Below are 18,752 nucleotides of genomic sequence, written 5' to 3'. Positions count from 1 at the left end.
CCCCTAGGCTTAGGCTAGGGCACCCCTAGGCTTACGCTAGGGCACCCTAGGCTTAGGCTAAGGCTTGGGGACCCCTAGGCTTAGGCTAAGGCGTCCCTAGTCTTAGGCAAGGGCACCCTAGGCTTAGGTTAGGGCACCCTTAGTCTTAGGCTAGGGCACCCCAAGGCTTAGGCTAAGACTAGTTCACCCCAAGGCTTAGTCTAAGGCACCACTAGTCTTAGGCTAGGGCACCCCTAGGCTTACGCTAGGGCACTCCTAGGCTTAGGCTAGGGCACCCCTAGGCTGAGGCTAGGGCACCCCGAGGCTGAGGCTAGGGCACCCATAGGCTTAGGCTAAGGCTAGGACTCCCCTAGCCTAAGGCTAGGGCACCCCTAGGCTTAAGCTAGGGCACCAGTAGGCTTAGGCTAAGGCTAGGTCTCCCCTATCCTAAGGCTAGGGCACCCCTAGGCTTTGGCTAGGGCACTCCTAGGCTTAGGCTAGGGCAACCCTAGGATTAGGCTAAGGCTAGGGCTCCACTAGCCTAACCTTAGGGCACACCTAGGCTTAGGCTAGGGACCCCTAGGCTTAGGCTAGGGCACCCCTAAGCTTAGACTAGGGCACCCCAAGGCTTAGGCTAGGTCACCCCTAGGCTTAGGCTAAAGCTAGGGCTCCCCTAGCCTAAGGCTAGGGCACCACTAGGCCTAGGCTAGGGCACCCTTAGGCTTAGGCTAGGGCACCCCCAGGCTTAGGATAGGGCACCCCTAGGCTTAGGCTAGGACACCCCTAGGCTTAGGCTAAGGCTAGTGCTCCCCTAGCCTAAGGCTAGGGCACCCCTAGGGTTAGGCTATGGCACCCTAGGCTTAGGCTAGGGAAGCCCTATGCTTAGGTTAAGGCTAGGTCTCGCCTAGCCTAAGGCTAGGGCACCCCTAGGCTTAGTCTAGAGCACCCGTAGGCTTAGGCAAGGGCACCCTTAGCCTTAGGCTAGGGCACCCCTAGGCTTAGGCCAAGGCTAGGGCTCCCCTAGCCTAAGGCTAGGGCTCCCCTAGGCTCAGGCTAGGGCATCCATAGACTTAGGCTACGGCATCCCTAGGATTAGGCTAAGGCTAGGGCTCCCATAGCCTAAGGTGAGGGAACCCGCAGGCTTAGGATAGGGCACCCCTAGGCTTAGGCTAAGGCTAGGGGACCCCTAGGCTTAGGCTAAGGCATCCCTAGGCTTAGGCAAGGGCACCCGTAGGCTTAGGCTACGGCTCCCCTAGCCACAGGTTAGGGCACCCGTAGGCTTAGGCTAGGGCACCCCTAGGCTTAGGCTAGGGCAATCGTAGGCTAGACTCGGCTAGGGCTCCCCTAGCCTCAGTCTAGGGCACCCGTTGGCTCAGGCTAAGGCACCCCTAGGCTCAGACTAGGGCACCCCTAGGCTTAGGCTAGGGCACGCCTAGGCTTAGGCTAGGGCACCCCTAAGCTTAGGCTAGGGCACACCTAGGCGTAGGCTAAGGCTAGGGATCCCCTAGCCTAAGGCTAGGGCACCCCTAGGCTTAGGCTAGGGTAACCCTAGGCTTAGGCTCGGGCACCCCTAAGCTTAGGCTAAGGCTAGGGCTCCCCTAGGCTATGGCTATGACACCCCTAGGCTTAGGCTAGGGCACCCATAGGCTTAGGCTAGGGTACCCCTAGGCTTAGGCTAAGGCTAGTGCTCCCCTAGCCTAAGGCTAGGGCACCCATAGGGTTAGGCTAGGGCACCCCTAGGCTTAGGGTAGGGCACCCCTAGCCTTAGGGTAGGGCACGCCTAGGCTTAGGCTAGGGCACCCCTAGGCTTAGGCTAAGGTTAGTGCTCCCCTAGCCTAAGGCTAGGGCACCCCTAGGGTTAGGCTAGGGCTCCCCTAGGCTATGGCTAGGGCACCCCTAGCCTTAGGCTAGGGCACCCATAGGCTTAGGCTAGGGCACCCCTAAGTTTACGCTAGAGCACCCCTAGGCTTAGGCTAAGGCTAGTGCTCCCCTAGCCTAAGGCTAGGGTACCCATAGGGTTAGGCGAGGGCATCCCTAGGCTTAGGCTAGGGCACCCCTAGGCTTTGACTACGGCAGCCATAGGCTTAGGCTAAGGCTAGGGCTCCTCTAGCCTAAGGCCTGGGTACCCCTAGGCTTAGGCTAGGGCACCCCTAGGCTTAGGCTATGGCACCCCTAGGCTTTGGCTAGGGCACCCCTAGGCTTAGGCTAAGGCTAGGTCTCCCCTATCCTAAGGCCAGGGCACCCCTAGGCTTTGGCTAGGGCACTCCTTGGCTTAGGCTAGTGACCCCTAGGCTTAGGCTAGGGAACCCCTAAACTTAGGCAAGGGCACCCCTAGTCTTAGGCTAGGGCACCCCAAGGCTTAGGCTAAGACTAGGTCACCCCTAGGCTTAGTCTAAGGCACCACTAGTCTTAGGCTAGGGCACCCCTAGGCTTACGCTAGGGCACCAGTAGGCTTAGGCTAAGGCTAGGTCTCCCCTATCCTAAGGCTAGGGCACCCCTAGGCTTTGGCTAGGGCACTCCTAGGCTTAGGCTAGGGCAACCCTAGGATTAGGCTAAGGCTAGGGCTCCACTAGCCTAACCTTAGGGCACACCTAGGCTTAGGCTAGGGACCCCTAGGCTTAGGCTAGGGCACCCCTAAGCTTAGACTAGGGCACCCCAAGGCTTAGGCTAGGTCACCCCTAGGCTTAGGCTAAAGCTAGGGCTCCCCTAGCCTAAGGCTAGGGCACCACTAGGCCTAGGCTAGGGCACCCTTAGGCTTAGGCTAGGGCACCCCCAGGCTTAGGATAGGGCACCCCTAGGCTTAGGCTAGGACACCCCTAGGCTTAGGCTAAGGCTAGTGCTCCCCTAGCCTAAGGCTAGGGCACCCCTAGGGTTAGGCTATGGCACCCTAGGCTTAGGCTAGGGAAGCCCTATGCTTAGGTTAAGGCTAGGTCTCGCCTAGCCTAAGGCTAGGGCACCCCTAGGCTTAGTCTAGAGCACCCGTAGGCTTAGGCAAGGGCACCCTTAGCCTTAGGCTAGGGCACCCCTAGGCTTAGGCCAAGGCTAGGGCTCCCCTAGCCTAAGGCTAGGGCTCCCCTAGGCTCAGGCTAGGGCATCCATAGGCTTAGGCTACGGCATCCCTAGGATTAGGCTAAGGCTAGGGCTCCCATAGCCTAAGGTGAGGGAACCCGCAGGCTTAGGATAGGGCACCCCTAGGCTTAGGCTAAGGCTAGGGGACCCCTAGGCTTAGGCTAAGGCATCCCTAGGCTTAGGCAAGGGCACCCGTAGGCTTAGGCTACGGCTCCCCTAGCCACAGGTTAGGGCACCCGTAGGCTTAGGCTAGGGCACCCCTAGGCTTAGGCTAGGGCAATCATAGGCTAGACTCGGCTAGGGCTCCCCTAGCCTCAGTCTAGGGCACCCGTTGGCTCAGGCTAAGGCACCCCTAGGCTCAGACTAGGGCACCCCTAGGCTTAGGCTAGGGCACGCCTAGGCTTAGGCTAGGGCACCCCTAAGCTTAGGCTAGGGCACACCTAGGCGTAGGCTAAGGCTAGGGATCCCCTAGCCTAAGGCTAGGGCACCCCTAGGCTTAGGCTAGGGTAACCCTAGGCTTAGGCTCGGGCACCCCTAAGCTTAGGCTAAGGCTAGGGCTCCCCTAGGCTATGGCTATGACACCCCTAGGCTTAGGCTAGGGCACCCATAGGCTTAGGCTAGGGTACCCCTAGGCTTAGGCTAAGGCTAGTGCTCCCCTAGCCTAAGGCTAGGGCACCCATAGGGTTAGGCTAGGGCACCCCTAGGCTTAGGGTAGGGCACCCCTAGCCTTAGGGTAGGGCACCACTAGGCTTAGGATAGGGCACGCCTAGGCTTAGGCTAGGGCACCCCTAGGCTTAGGCTAAGGTTAGTGCTCCCCTAGCCTAAGGCTAGGGCACCCCTAGGGTTAGGCTAGGGCTCCCCTAGGCTATGGCTAGGGCACCCCTAGCCTTAGGCTAGGGCACCCATAGGCTTAGGCTAGGGCGCCCCTAGGCTAAGGCTAAGGCTAGGGGACCCCTAGGCTTAGGCTAAGGCACCCCTAGGCTTAGGCTAGGGCACCCCTAAGTTTACGCTAGAGCACCCCTAGGCTTAACTAAGGCTAGTGCTCCCCTAGCCTAAGGCTAGGGTACCCATAGGGTTAGGCGAGGGCATCCCTAGGCTTAGGCTAGGGCACCCCTAGGCTTTGGCTACGGCAGCCATAGGCTTAGGCTAAGGCTAGGGCTCCTCTAGCCTAAGGCCTGGGTACCCCTAGGCTTAGGCTAGGGCACCCCTAGGCTTAGGCTATGGCACCCCTAGGCTTTGGCTAGGGCACCCCTAGGCTTAGGCTAAGGCTAGGGCTCCCCTAGCCAAAGGCTAGGGCACCACTAGGCTTAGGCTAGGGCACACCTAGGCTTAGGCTAGGGCACACCTAGGCTTAGGCTAGGGCACCCTAGGCTTAGGCTAAGGCTAGGGGACCCCTAGGCTTAGGCTAAGGCATCCATACGCTTAGGCAAGGGCACCCTAGGCGTAGGCTAGGGCACTCCTAGGCTTAGGCTAGGGCACCCCTAGGCTGAGGCTAGGGCACCCCTAGGCTTAGGCTAGGGCACCCCTAAGCTTAGACTATGGCACCCCAAGGCTTAGGCTAGGTCACCCCTAGGCTTAGGCTAAAGCTAGGGCTCCCCTAGCCTAAGGCTAGGGCACCACTAGGCCTAGGCTAGGGCACCCTTAGGCTTAGGCTAGGGCACCCCCAGGCTTAGGATAGTGCACCCCTAGGCTTAGGCTAGGACACCCCTAGGCTTAGGCTAAGGCTAGTGCTCCCCTAGCCTAAGGCTAGGGCACCCCTAGGGTTAGGCTATGGCACCCTAGGCTTAGGCTAGGGAAGCCCTATGCTTAGGTTAAGGCTAGGTCTCGCCTAGCCTAAGGCTAGGGCACCCCTAGGCTTAGTCTAGAGCACCCGTAGGCTTAGGCAAGGGCACCCTTAGCCTTAGGCTAGGGCACCCCTAGGCTTAGGCCAAGGCTAGGGCTCCCCTAGCCTAAGGCTAGGGCTCCCCTAGGCTCAGGCTAGGGCATCCATAGGCTTAGGCTACGGCATCCCTAGGATTAGGCTAAGGCTAGGGCTCCCATAGCCTAAGGTGAGGGAACCCGCAGGCTTAGGATAGGGCACCCCTAGGCTTAGGCTAAGGCTAGGGGACCCCTAGGCTTAGGCTAAGGCATCCCTAGGCTTAGGCAAGGGCACCCGTAGGCTTAGGCTACGGCTCCCCTAGCCACAGGTTAGGGCACCCGTAGGCGTAGGCTAGGGCACTCCTAGGCTTAGGCTAGGGCACCCCTAGGCTGAGGCTAGGGCACCCCTAGGCTGAGGCTAGGGCACCCCTAGGCTTAACCTAGGGCACCAGTAGGCTTTGGCTAAGGCTAGGTCTCCCCTATCCAAAGGCTAGGGCACCCCTAGGCTTTGGCTAGGGCACTCCTAGGCTTAGGCTAGGGCACCCCTAGGATTAGGCTAAGGCTAGGGCTCCCCTAGCCTAACCCTTGGGCACCCCTAGGCTTAGGCTAGGGACCCCTAGGCTTAGGCTAGGGTACCCCTAAGCTTAGGCTAGGGCACCCCAAGGCTTAGTCTAGGGCACCCCTAGGCTTAGGCTAAGGCTAGGGCTCCCCTAGCCTAAGGCTAGGGCACCACTAGGTGTAGGCTAGGGCACCCTTAGGCTTAGGCTAGGGCCCCCTAAGCTTAGGCTAGGGCACCCCTAGGCTTAGTATAGGGCACCCCTAGGCTTAGGCTAGGGCACCCCTAGGCTTAGGCTAAGGTTAGGGCTCAGCTAGCCTAAGGCTAGGGCACCCCTAGGCTTAGCTTAGGGCACCCCTAGGCTTAGGGTAGGGCACCCCTAGGCTTAGGCTAGGGCACCCCTAGGCTTAAGCTAAGGCTAGGGATCGCCTAGCCTAACGCTAGGGCACCCCTAGGCTTAGGCTAGGGCACCCCAAGGCTTAGGCTAAGGCTAGGGCTACTCTAGCCTAAGGCTATGGCACCCCTAGGCTTAGGCTAGGTCACCCCTAGGCTTAGGCAAGGGCACCCCTAGGCTTAGGCTTAGGCTAGGGCTCAGCTAGCCTAAGGCTAGGGCAAGCCTAGGCTTATGCCAGGGCATCCCTGGGCTTAGGGTAGGGCACCCATAGGCTTAGGGTAGGGCACCCCTCGGCTTAGGATAGGGCACGCCAAGGCTTAATCTAGGGCACCCGTAGGCTTCTGCTAAGGCTAGTGTTCCCCTAGTCTAAGGCTAGGGCACCACAGGGGTTAGGCTAGGGCATCCCTAGGCTTAGGCTAGGGCACCCCTAGGCTTAGGCTAGGGCAGCCATAGGCTTAGGCTAAGGCTAGGGCTCCTCTAGCCTAAGGCCTGGGCACCCTAGGCTTAGGCTAGGGCACCCCTAGGCTTAGTCTAAGGCTAGCGCACCCCTTGGCTTAGGCTAGGGCACCCCAAGGCTTAGGCTAAGGCTAGGGCTCCTCTAGCCTAAGGCTATGGCACCCCTAGGCTTAGGCTAGGGCACCCCTAGGCTTAGGCAAGGGCACTCCTAGGCTTAGGCTTAGGCTAGGGCTCAGTTAGCCTAAGGCTAGGGCAAGCCTAGGCTTATGCTAGGGCACCCCTGCGCTTAGGGTAGGGCACCCCTAGGCTTAGGGTAGGGCACCCCTCGGCTTAGGCTAAGGCTAGGGCTCCTCTAGCCTAAGGCCTGGGCACCCCTTGGCTTAGGCTATGGCACTCCTAGGCTTAGTCTAAGGCTAGGGCACCCCTTGGCTTAGGCTAGGGCACCCCTAGGCTTAGGCTAGGGCACCCCTAGGCTTAGGCTAAGGCTAGTGCTCCCCTAGCCTAAGGCTAGGGCACCCCTAGGGTTAGGCTAGGGCACCCCTAAGCTTAGGCTAGGGCAACCCTAGGCTTAGGCTAGGGAAGCCATAGGCTTAGCTAAGGCTAGGGCTCCTCTATCCTAAGGCCTGGGCACCCCTAGGCTTAGGCTAGGGCACCCCTAGGCTTAGGCTAGGGCACCCCTAGGCTTAGGGTAGGGCACCCCTAGGCTTAGGGTAGGGCACCCCTCGGCTTAGGCTAAGGCTAGGGCTCCTCTAGCCTAAGGCCTGGGCACCCCTTGGCTTAGGCTATGGCACTCCTAGGCTTAGTCTAAGGCTAGGGCACCCCTTGGCTTAGGCTAGGGCACCCCTAGGCTTAGGCTAGGGCACCCCTAGGCTTAGGCTAAGGCTAGTGCTCCCCTAGCCTAAGGCTAGGGCACCCCTAGGGTTAGGCTAGGGCACCCCTAAGCTTAGGCTAGGGCAACCCTAGGCTTAGGCTAGGGAAGCCATAGGCTTAGGCTAAGGCTAGGGCTCCTCTATCCTAAGGCCTGGGCACCCCTAGGCTTAGGCTAGGGCACCCCTAGGCTTAGGCTAGGGCACCCCTAGGCTTAGGCTAGGGCACCCCTAGGCTTAGGCTAGGGCACCCCTAGGCTTAGGCTAGGGCATCCCTAGGCTTAGGCTAGGGTAACCCTAGGGTTAGGCTAGGGCAGCCATAGTCTTAGGCTTAGGTTAGGGCTCAGCTAGCCTAAGGCTAGGGCAAGCCTAGGCTTAGGCTAGGGCACCCCTAGGCTTAGGGTAGGGCCCCCCTAGGCTTAGGCTAGGGCACACCTAGGCTTAGGCTAGGGCACCACTAGGCTTAGGCTAGGGCTAGTGCTCCCCTAGGCTAAGGCTAGGGTACCCCTAGGGTTAGGCTAGGGCACCCCTAGGCTTAGGCTAGGGCAGCCATAGGCTTAGACTAAGGCTAGGGCTCCTCTATCCTAAGGCCTGGGCACCCCTAAGCTTAGGCTAGGGCACCCCTTGACTTAGGCTAGGGCACCCCTAGGCTTAGGCTAGGGCACTCCTAGGCTTAGGCTAGGGCACCCCTATGCTTAGGCTAAGGCTAGGGGACCCCTAGGCTTAGGCTAAGGCACCCCTAGGCTAAGGCTAAGGCTAGGTCACCCCTAGGCTTAGGCTAAGGCACCACTAGGCTTAGCCTAGGGCACCCCTAGGCTTAGGCTAGGGAACCCCTAGGCTTAGGCTAAGGCTAGGTCACCCCTAGGCTTAGGCTAAGGCACCACTAGGCTTAGGCTAGGGCACCCCTAGGCTTAGGCTAGTGCACTCCTAGGCTTAGGCTAGGGCACCCCTAGGCTGAAGCTAGGGCACCCATAGGCTTTGGCTAAGGCTAGGGCTCCAATAGCCTAAGGCTAGGGCACCCCTAGGCTTAAACTAGGGCACCCGTAGACTTAGGCTAAGGCTAGGGCTCCCCTAGCCTAACCCTAGGGCACACCTAGGCTTACGATAGGGGACCCCTAGGCTTAGACTAGGGCACCCCTAAATTAGGCTAGGGCACCCCTAGGCTTAGGCTAATGCTAGGGCTCCCCTAGCCTAAGGCTAGGGCACCACTAGGCTTAAGCTAGGGCACCCCTAGGCTTAGGCTAGGGCACCCCTAGGCTTACGCTAGGGCACCCTAGGCTTAGGCTAAGGCTTGGGGACCCCTAGGCTTAGGCTAAGGCGTCCCTAGTCTTAGGCAAGGGCACCCTAGGCTTAGGTTAGGGCACCCTTAGTCTTAGGCTAGGGCACCCCAAGGCTTAGGCTAAGACTAGGTCACCCCTAGGCTTAGTCTAAGGCACCACTAGTCTTAGGCTAGGGCACCCCTAGGCTTACGCTAGGGCACTCCTAGGCTTAGGCTAGGGCACCCCTAGGCTGAGGCTAGGGCACCCCGAGGCTGAGGCTAGGGCACCCATAGGCTTAGGCTAAGGCTAGGACTCCCCTAGCCTAAGGCTAGGGCACCCCTAGGCTTAAGCTAGGGCACCAGTAGGCTTAGGCTAAGGCTAGGTCTCCCCTATCCTAAGGCTAGGGCACCCCTAGGCTTTGGCTAGGGCACTCCTAGGTTTAGGCTAGGGCAACCCTAGGATTAGGCTAAGGCTAGGGCTCCACTAGCCTAACCTTAGGGCACACCTAGGCTTAGGCTAGGGACCCCTAGGCTTAGGCTAGGGCACCCCTAAGCTTAGACTAGGGCACCCCAAGGCTTAGGCTAGGTCACCCCTAGGCTTAGGCTAAAGCTAGGGCTCCCCTAGCCTAAGGCTAGGGCACCACTAGGCCTAGGCTAGGGCACCCTTAGGCTTAGGCTAGGGCACCCCCAGGCTTAGGATAGGGCACCCCTAGGCTTAGGCTAGGACACCCCTAGGCTTAGGCTAAGGCTAGTGCTCCCCTAGCCTAAGGCTAGGGCACCCCTAGGGTTAGGCTATGGCACCCTAGGCTTAGGCTAGGGAAGCCCTATGCTTAGGTTAAGGCTAGGTCTCGCCTAGCCTAAGGCTAGGGCACCCCTAGGCTTAGTCTAGAGCACCCGTAGGCTTAGGCAAGGGCACCCTTAGCCTTAGGCTAGGGCACCCCTAGGCTTAGGCCAAGGCTAGGGCTCCCCTAGCCTAAGGCTAGGGCTCCCCTAGGCTCAGGCTAGGGCATCCATAGGCTTAGGCTACGGCATCCCTAGGATTAGGCTAAGGCTAGGGCTCCCATAGCCTAAGGTGAGGGAACCCGCAGGCTTAGGATAGGGCACCCCTAGGCTTAGGCTAAGGCTAGGGGACCCCTAGGCTTAGGCTAAGGCATCCCTAGGCTTAGGCAAGGGCACCCGTAGGCTTAGGCTACGGCTCCCCTAGCCACAGGTTAGGGCACCCGTAGGCTTAGGCTAGGGCACCCCTAGGCTTAGGCTAGGGCAATCATAGGCTAGACTCGGCTAGGGCTCCCCTAGCCTCAGTCTAGGGCACCCGTTGGCTCAGGCTAAGGCACCCCTAGGCTCAGACTAGGGCACCCCTAGGCTTAGGCTAGGGCACGCCTAGGCTTAGGCTAGGGCACCCCTAAGCTTAGGCTAGGGCACACCTAGGCGTAGGCTAAGGCTAGGGATCCCCTAGCCTAAGGCTAGGGCACCCCTAGGCTTAGGCTAGGGTAACCCTAGGCTTAGGCTCGGGCACCCCTAAGCTTAGGCTAAGGCTAGGGCTCCCCTAGGCTATGGCTATGACACCCCTAGGCTTAGGCTAGGGCACCCATAGGCTTAGGCTAGGGTACCCCTAGGCTTAGGCTAAGGCTAGTGCTCCCCTAGCCTAAGGCTAGGGCACCCATAGGGTTAGGCTAGGGCACCCCTAGGCTTAGGGTAGGGCACCCCTAGCCTTAGGGTAGGGCACCACTAGGCTTAGGATAGGGCACGCCTAGGCTTAGGCTAGGGCACCCCTAGGCTTAGGCTAAGGTTAGTGCTCCCCTAGCCTAAGGCTAGGGCACCCCTAGGGTTAGGCTAGGGCTCCCCTAGGCTATGGCTAGGGCACCCCTAGCCTTAGGCTAGGGCACCCATAGGCTTAGGCTAGGGCGCCCCTAGGCTAAGGCTAAGGCTAGGGGACCCCTAGGCTTAGGCTAAGGCACCCCTAGGCTTAGGCTAGGGCACCCCTAAGTTTACGCTAGAGCACCCCTAGGCTTAACTAAGGCTAGTGCTCCCCTAGCCTAAGGCTAGGGTACCCATAGGGTTAGGCGAGGGCATCCCTAGGCTTAGGCTAGGGCACCCCTAGGCTTTGGCTACGGCAGCCATAGGCTTAGGCTAAGGCTAGGGCTCCTCTAGCCTAAGGCCTGGGTACCCCTAGGCTTAGGCTAGGGCACCCCTAGGCTTAGGCTATGGCACCCCTAGGCTTTGGCTAGGGCACCCCTAGGCTTAGGCTAAGGCTAGGGCTCCCCTAGCCAAAGGCTAGGGCACCACTAGGCTTAGGCTAGGGCACACCTAGGCTTAGGCTAGGGCACACCTAGGCTTAGGCTAGGGCACCCTAGGCTTAGGCTAAGGCTAGGGGACCCCTAGGCTTAGGCTAAGGCATCCATACGCTTAGGCAAGGGCACCCTAGGCGTAGGCTAGGGCACTCCTAGGCTTAGGCTAGGGCACCCCTAGGCTGAGGCTAGGGCACCCCTAGGCTTAGGCTAGGGCACCCCTAAGCTTAGACTAGGGCACCCCAAGGCTTAGGCTAGGTCACCCCTAGGCTTAGGCTAAAGCTAGGGCTCCCCTAGCCTAAGGCTAGGGCACCACTAGGCCTAGGCTAGGGCACCCTTAGGCTTAGGCTAGGGCACCCCCAGGCTTAGGATAGTGCACCCCTAGGCTTAGGCTAGGACACCCCTAGGCTTAGGCTAAGGCTAGTGCTCCCCTAGCCTAAGGCTAGGGCACCCCTAGGGTTAGGCTATGGCACCCTAGGCTTAGGCTAGGGAAGCCCTATGCTTAGGTTAAGGCTAGGTCTCGCCTAGCCTAAGGCTAGGGCACCCCTAGGCTTAGTCTAGAGCACCCGTAGGCTTAGGCAAGGGCACCCTTAGCCTTAGGCTAGGGCACCCCTAGGCTTAGGCCAAGGCTAGGGCTCCCCTAGCCTAAGGCTAGGGCTCCCCTAGGCTCAGGCTAGGGCATCCATAGGCTTAGGCTACGGCATCCCTAGGATTAGGCTAAGGCTAGGGCTCCCATAGCCTAAGGTGAGGGAACCCGCAGGCTTAGGATAGGGCACCCCTAGGCTTAGGCTAAGGCTAGGGGACCCCTAGGCTTAGGCTAAGGCATCCCTAGGCTTAGGCAAGGGCACCCGTAGGCTTAGGCTACGGCTCCCCTAGCCACAGGTTAGGGCACCCGTAGGCGTAGGCTAGGGCACTCCTAGGCTTAGGCTAGGGCACCCCTAGGCTGAGGCTAGGGCACCCCTAGGCTGAGGCTAGGGCACCCCTAGGCTTAACCTAGGGCACCAGTAGGCTTTGGCTAAGGCTAGGTCTCCCCTATCCAAAGGCTAGGGCACCCCTAGGCTTTGGCTAGGGCACTCCTAGGCTTAGGCTAGGGCACCCCTAGGATTAGGCTAAGGCTAGGGCTCCCCTAGCCTAACCCTTGGGCACCCCTAGGCTTAGGCTAGGGACCCCTAGGCTTAGGCTAGGGTACCCCTAAGCTTAGGCTAGGGCACCCCAAGGCTTAGTCTAGGGCACCCCTAGGCTTAGGCTAAGGCTAGGGCTCCCCTAGCCTAAGGCTAGGGCACCACTAGGTGTAGGCTAGGGCACCCTTAGGCTTAGGCTAGGGCCCCCTAAGCTTAGGCTAGGGCACCCCTAGGCTTAGTATAGGGCACCCCTAGGCTTAGGCTAGGGCACCCCTAGGCTTAGGCTAAGGTTAGGGCTCAGCTAGCCTAAGGCTAGGGCACCCCTAGGCTTAGCTTAGGGCACCCCTAGGCTTAGGGTAGGGCACCCCTAGGCTTAGGCTAGGGCACCCCTAGGCTTAAGCTAAGGCTAGGGATCGCCTAGCCTAACGCTAGGGCACCCCTAGGCTTAGGCTAGGGCACCCCAAGGCTTAGGCTAAGGCTAGGGCTACTCTAGCCTAAGGCTATGGCACCCCTAGGCTTAGGCTAGGTCACCCCTAGGCTTAGGCAAGGGCACCCCTAGGCTTAGGCTTAGGCTAGGGCTCAGCTAGCCTAAGGCTAGGGCAAGCCTAGGCTTATGCCAGGGCATCCCTGGGCTTAGGGTAGGGCACCCATAGGCTTAGGGTAGGGCACCCCTCGGCTTAGGATAGGGCACGCCAAGGCTTAATCTAGGGCACCCGTAGGCTTCTGCTAAGGCTAGTGTTCCCCTAGTCTAAGGCTAGGGCACCACAGGGGTTAGGCTAGGGCATCCCTAGGCTTAGGCTAGGGCACCCCTAGGCTTAGGCTAGGGCAGCCATAGGCTTAGGCTAAGGCTAGGGCTCCTCTAGCCTAAGGCCTGGGCACCCTAGGCTTAGGCTAGGGCACCCCTAGGCTTAGTCTAAGGCTAGCGCACCCCTTGGCTTAGGCTAGGGCACCCCAAGGCTTAGGCTAAGGCTAGGGCTCCTCTAGCCTAAGGCTATGGCACCCCTAGGCTTAGGCTAGGGCACCCCTAGGCTTAGGCAAGGGCACTCCTAGGCTTAGGCTTAGGCTAGGGCTCAGTTAGCCTAAGGCTAGGGCAAGCCTAGGCTTATGCTAGGGCACCCCTGCGCTTAGGGTAGGGCACCCCTAGGCTTAGGGTAGGGCACCCCTCGGCTTAGGCTAAGGCTAGGGCTCCTCTAGCCTAAGGCCTGGGCACCCCTTGGCTTAGGCTATGGCACTCCTAGGCTTAGTCTAAGGCTAGGGCACCCCTTGGCTTAGGCTAGGGCACCCCTAGGCTTAGGCTAGGGCACCCCTAGGCTTAGGCTAAGGCTAGTGCTCCCCTAGCCTAAGGCTAGGGCACCCCTAGGGTTAGGCTAGGGCACCCCTAAGCTTAGGCTAGGGCAACCCTAGGCTTAGGCTAGGGAAGCCATAGGCTTAGCTAAGGCTAGGGCTCCTCTATCCTAAGGCCTGGGCACCCCTAGGCTTAGGCTAGGGCACCCCTAGGCTTAGGCTAGGGCACCCCTAGGCTTAGGGTAGGGCACCCCTAGGCTTAGGGTAGGGCACCCCTCGGCTTAGGCTAAGGCTAGGGCTCCTCTAGCCTAAGGCCTGGGCACCCCTTGGCTTAGGCTATGGCACTCCTAGGCTTAGTCTAAGGCTAGGGCACCCCTTGGCTTAGGCTAGGGCACACCTAGGCTTAGGCTAGGGCACCCCTAGGCTTAGGCTAAGGCTAGTGCTCCCCTAGCCTAAGGCTAGGGCACCCCTAGGGTTAGGCTAGGGCACCCCTAAGCTTAGGCTAGGGCAACCCTAGGCTTAGGCTAGGGAAGCCATAGGCTTAGGCTAAGGCTAGGGCTCCTCTATCCTAAGGCCTGGGCACCCCTAGGCTTAGGCTAGGGCACCCCTAGGCTTAGGCTAGGGCACCCCTAGGCTTAGGCTAGGGCACCCCTAGGCTTAGGCTAGGGCACCCCTAGGCTTAGGCTAGGGCATCCCTAGGCTTAGGCTAGGGTAACCCTAGGGTTAGGCTAGGGCAGCCATAGTCTTAGGCTTAGGTTAGGGCTCAGCTAGCCTAAGGCTAGGGCAAGCCTAGGCTTAGGCTAGGGCACCCCTAGGCTTAGGGTAGGGCCCCCCTAGGCTTAGGCTAGGGCACACCTAGGCTTAGGCTAGGGCACCACTAGGCTTAGGCTAGGGCTAGTGCTCCCCTAGGCTAAGGCTAGGGTACCCCTAGGGTTAGGCTAGGGCACCCCTAGGCTTAGGCTAGGGCAGCCATAGGCTTAGACTAAGGCTAGGGCTCCTCTATCCTAAGGCCTGGGCACCCCTAAGCTTAGGCTAGGGCACCCCTTGACTTAGGCTAGGGCACCCCTAGGCTTAGGCTAGGGCACTCCTAGGCTTAGGCTAGGGCACCCCTATGCTTAGGCTAAGGCTAGGGGACCCCTAGGCTTAGGCTAAGGCACCCCTAGGCTAAGGCTAAGGCTAGGTCACCCCTAGGCTTAGGCTAAGGCACCACTAGGCTTAGCCTAGGGCACCCCTAGGCTTAGGCTAGGGAACCCCTAGGCTTAGGCTAAGGCTAGGTCACCCCTAGGCTTAGGCTAAGGCACCACTAGGCTTAGGCTAGGGCACCCCTAGGCTTAGGCTAGTGCACTCCTAGGCTTAGGCTAGGGCACCCCTAGGCTGAAGCTAGGGCACCCATAGGCTTTGGCTAAGGCTAGGGCTCCAATAGCCTAAGGCTAGGGCACCCCTAGGCTTAAACTAGGGCACCCGTAGACTTAGGCTAAGGCTAGGGCTCCCCTAGCCTAACCCTAGGGCACACCTAGGCTTACGATAGGGGACCCCTAGGCTTAGACTAGGGCACCCCTAAATTAGGCTAGGGCACCCCTAGGCTTAGGCTAATGCTAGGGCTCCCCTAGCCTAAGGCTAGGGCACCACTAGGCTTAAGCTAGGGCACCCCTAGGCTTAGGCTAGGGCACCCCTAGGCTTACGCTAGGGCACCCTAGGCTTAGGCTAAGGCTTGGGGACCCCTAGGCTTAGGCTAAGGCGTCCCTAGTCTTAGGCAAGGGCACCCTAGGCTTAGGTTAGGGCACCCTTAGTCTTAGGCTAGGGCACCCCAAGGCTTAGGCTAAGACTAGGTCACCCCTAGGCTTAGTCTAAGGCACCACTAGTCTTAGGCTAGGGCACCCCTAGGCTTACGCTAGGGCACTCCTAGGCTTAGGCTAGGGCACCCCTAGGCTGAGGCTAGGGCACCCCGAGGCTGAGGCTAGGGCACCCATAGGCTTAGGCTAAGGCTAGGACTCCCCTAGCCTAAGGCTAGGGCACCCCTAGGCTTAAGCTAGGGCACCAGTAGGCTTAGGCTAAGGCTAGGTCTCCCCTATCCTAAGGCTAGGGCACCCCTAGGCTTTGGCTAGGGCACTCCTAGGCTTAGGCTAGGGCAACCCTAGGATTAGGCTAAGGCTAGGGCTCCACTAGCCTAACCTTAGGGCACACCTAGGCTTAGGCTAGGGACCCCTAGGCTTAGGCTAGGGCACCCCTAAGCTTAGACTAGGGCACCCCAAGGCTTAGGCTAGGTCACCCTTAGGCTTAGGCTAAAGCTAGGGCTCCCCTAGCCTAAGGCTAGGGCACCACTAGGCCTAGGCTAGGGCACCCTTAGGCTTAGGCTAGGGCACCCCCAGGCTTAGGATAGGGCACCCCTAGGCTTAGGCTAGGACACCCCTAGGCTTAGGCTAAGGCTAGTGCTCCCCTAGCCTAAGGCTAGGGCACCCCTAGGGTTAGGCTATGGCACCCTAGGCTTAGGCTAGGGAAGCCCTATGCTTAGGTTAAGGCTAGGTCTCGCCTAGCCTAAGGCTAGGGCACCCCTAGGCTTAGTCTAGAGCACCCGTAGGCTTAGGCAAGGGCACCCTTAGCCTTAGGCTAGGGCACCCCTAGGCTTAGGCCAAGGCTAGGGCTCCCCTAGCCTAAGGCTAGGGCTCCCCTAGGCTCAGGCTAGGGCATCCATAGGCTTAGGCTACGGCATCCCTAGGATTAGGCTAAGGCTAGGGCTCCCATAGCCTAAGGTGAGGGAACCCGCAGGCTTAGGATAGGGCACCCCTAGGCTTAGGCTAAGGCTAGGGGACCCCTAGGCTTAGGCTAAGGCATCCCTAGGCTTAGGCAAGGGCACCCGTAGGCTTAGGCTACGGCTCCCCTAGCCACAGGTTAGGGCACCCGTAGGCTTAGGCTAGGGCACCCCTAGGCTTAGGCTAGGGCAATCGTAGGCTAGACTCGGCTAGGGCTCCCCTAGCCTCAGTCTAGGGCACCCGTTGGCTCAGGCTAAGGCACCCCTAGGCTCAGACTAGGGCACCCCTAGGCTTAGGCTAGGGCACGCCTAGGCTTAGGCTAGGGCACCCCTAAGCTTAGGCTAGGGCACACCTAGGCGTAGGCTAAGGCTAGGGCTCCCCTAGCCTAAGGCTAGGGCACCCCTAGGCTTAGGCTAGGGTAACCCTAGGCTTAGGCTCGGGCACCCCTAAGCTTAGGCTAAGGCTAGGGCTCCCCTAGGCTATGGCTATGACACCCCTAGGCTTAGGCTAGGGCACCCATAGGCTTAGGCTAGGGTACCCCTAGGCTTAGGCTAAGGCTAGTGCTCCCCTAGCCTAAGGCTAGGGCACCCATAGGGTTAGGCTAGGGCACCCCTAGGCTTAGGGTAGGGCACCCCTAGCCTTAGGGTAGGGCACCACTAGGCTTAGTATAGGGCACGCCTAGGCTTAGGCTAGGGCACCCCTAGGCTTAGGCTAAGGTTAGTGCTCCCCTAGCCTAAGGCTAGGGCACCCCTAGGGTTAGGCTAGGGCTCCCCTAGGCTATGGCTAGGGCACCCCTAGCCTTAGGCTAGGGCACCCATAGGCTTAGGCTAGGGCGCCCCTAGGCTAAGGCTAAGGCTAGGGGACCCCTAGGCTTAGGCTAAGGCACCCCTAGGCTTAGGCTAGGGCACCCCTAAGTTTACGCTAGAGCACCCCTAGGCTTAGGCTAAGGCTAGTGCTCCCCTAGCCTAAGGCTAGGGTACCCATTGGGTTAGGCGAGGGCATCCCTAGGCTTAGGCTAGGGCACCCCTAGGCTTTGGCTACGGCAGCCATAGGCTTAGGCTAAGGCTAGGGCTCCTCTAGCCTAAGGCCTGGGTACCCCTAGGCTTAGGCTAGGGCACCCCTAGGCTTAGGCTATGGCACCCCTAGGCTTTGGCTAGGGCACCCCTAGGCTTAGGCTAAGGCTAGGGGACACCTAGGTTTAGGCTAAGGCATCCCCAGGCTTAGGCAAGGGCACCCTAGGCTTAGGATAGGGCACCCTTAGGCTTAGGATAGGGTACCCCTAGGCTTAGGCTAAGGCTAGGTCACCCCTAGGCTTAGTCTAAGGCTCCACTAGGCTTAGGCTAGGGCACCCCTAGGCTTAGGCTAGGGCACTCCTATGCTTAGGCTAGGGCACCCCTAGGCTGAGGCAAGGGCACCCCTAGGCTGAGGCTAGGGCACCCATAGGCTTAGGATAAGGCTAGGGCTCCCCTCGCCTAAGGCTAGGGCACCCCTAGGCTTAGGCTAGGGCACCCCTAGGCTTAAGCTAGGGCACCCGTAGGCTTTGGCTAAGGCTAGGTCTCCCCTATCCTAAGGCCAGGTCACCCCTAGGCTTTGGCTAGGGCACTCCTTGGCTTAGGCTAGTGACCCCTAGGCTTAGGCTAGGGAACCCCTAAACTTAGGCAAGGGCACCCCTAGTCTTAGGCTAGGGCACCCCTAGGCTTAGGGTAAGGCTAGGGCTCCCCTAGCCTAAGGCTAGGGCACCACTAGGCTTAGGCAAAGGCACCCTTAGGCTTAGGCTAGGGCACCACTAAGCTTAGGTTAGGGCACCCCTAGGCTTAGACTAGGGCACCCCAAGGCTTAGGCTAGGGCACCCCTTGGCTTAGGGTAGGGCACGCCTCAGCTTAGGCTGGGGCACGCCTAAGCTTAGGCTAGGGCAGCCATAGGCTTAGGCTAAGGCTAGGGCTCCTGTATCCTAAGGCCTGGGCACCCCTAGGCTTAGGCTAGGGCACCCCTAGGCTTAGGCGACGGCACCCCTAGGCTTAGGCTAGGGCACCCCTAGGCTTAGGCTAGGGCACCCCTAGGCTTAGGCTAGGGCAACCCTAGCCTTAGGCTAGGGCAGCCATAGGCTTAGGCTAGGGCAGCCATTGGCTTAGGTTAAGGCTAGGGCTCCTCTATCCTAAGGCCTGGGCACCCCTAGCCTAAGGCTAGGGCACCCCTAGGCTTAGGCTAGGGCACCCCTAGGCTTAGGCTAGGGCACCCCTAGGCTTAGGCTAGGGCACCCCTAGGCTTAGGCTTAGGCTAGGGCTCAGCTAGTCTAAGGCTAGGGCAAGCCTAGGCTTACGCTAGGGCACCCCTAGGCTTAGGCTAGGGCACCCCTAGGCTTAGGCTAGGGCACCCCTAGGCTTAGGCTAGGGGAACCCTAGGCTTAGGCTAGGGCAGCCATAGGCTTAGGCTAGGGCAGCCATAGGCTTAGGCTAAGGCTAGGGCTCCTCTATCCTAAGGCCTGGGCACCCCTAGCCTAAGGCTACGGCACCCCAAGGCTTAGGCTAGGGCACCCCTAGGCTTAGTCTAGGGCACCCCTAGGCTTATGCTAGGGCACCCCTAGGCTTAGGCTTAGGCTAGGGCTCAGGTAGCCTAAGGCTAGGGCAAGCCTAGGCTTATGCTAGGGCACCCCTAGGCTTAGGGTAGGGCACCCCTAGGCTTAGGCTAGGGCACGCCTAGGCTTAGGCTAGGGCACCCCTAGGCTTAGGCTAAGGCTAGTGCTCCCCTAGACTAAGGCTAGGGTACCCCTAGGGTTAGGCTAGGGCACCCCTAGGCTTAGGCTAGGGCAACCCTAGTATTAGGCTAAGGCTAGGGCTCCCCTAGCCTAACCCTAGGGCACACCTAGGCTTAGGC

The sequence above is a fragment of the Tenrec ecaudatus genome, chromosome 13 (assembly GCF_050624435.1).
Source record: "Tenrec ecaudatus isolate mTenEca1 chromosome 13, mTenEca1.hap1, whole genome shotgun sequence".
Classification (NCBI taxonomy): Eukaryota; Metazoa; Chordata; class Mammalia; order Afrosoricida; family Tenrecidae; genus Tenrec; species Tenrec ecaudatus.
Note: the sequence above shows the minus strand (reverse complement) of the source record.